Below are 976 nucleotides of genomic sequence, written 5' to 3'. Positions count from 1 at the left end.
CAGCCTGGGGTACAGAGCGAGACTCCATCTCAAAAAAAAAAAAAAAAGAAAAAGGTAAACATAGCAATAAAACAAGGACATACTACATGAGCAAACATTTCACAAAAAATGGGTAAATAAAAATAAGTGCATAGGGAAAGTTCTTAATAGAACTCGCATTGTTTGAAATGTCACAAAATATAGCTAAATATTAAAACGTGTTATCTTTGCACAGCATGGCACCTATAGCTAATAATATGTATTATATGCTTAAAAATTGCTAAGAGTGGATTTTAAATGTTCTTACCACCAAAAAAATAACTATGTGAGGTGATGAATATGTTAATTAGCTTGATGTGTTTCCCAATGTATACATATATCAAAATATCACACTGTATAAATATCACCATAAATATAAATATCACCATAAATATACACAATTTTTATCCCACAATAAAACTGGGGGAGGGTCGTTATCTCCAAGTTACAGGATTACAGGTAACTTTTTTCCTCTTTATTTTCCAAGTTTTCTATAAGTATGTATTACTTATATAAATTAGGAACAATTTTCTTTTGTATAAAACTTATAAGCACAATCCAACCTTACCTGGACTTGTTTTCTCCCATATAGCAGTTTATTCTCCCATATAGCAGTTAATAAACTGCTACTAAATTTAAGGGGCTTATTTAAAATTTAATTAAGATTTAACAAAACTAGTAGTCTTGAGTACCTCTAACCACATTTTATAGCCAGCAAGCCAGTAAAAAAATGCTCGAGCATTATTTAATAGAAATTCTTCTTTATGGGAGCAGTCTTCTTGGATGGTTTTCACTTACCAAAAAGGCAAAAGTGCTCACTTTAGCAGTCTGGAGTACTCATCTGTGGTTTCTAGTTTTGTTTAACAAAATTTTTACTTTCCCATACCACTAACCTTTAGAGACTGGCGTAATTGGACTTTCTTTGAGGTGCTATGCATGAGTATAACTAAATAAACAT

This window comes from Hylobates moloch, unplaced genomic scaffold (assembly GCF_009828535.3).
Source record: "Hylobates moloch isolate HMO894 unplaced genomic scaffold, HMol_V3 SCAFFOLD_349, whole genome shotgun sequence".
Lineage (NCBI taxonomy): Eukaryota > Metazoa > Chordata > Mammalia > Primates > Hylobatidae > Hylobates > Hylobates moloch.
The sequence above is the reverse complement of the archived record's forward strand: the minus strand, read 5'-3'. Positions refer to the sequence as shown.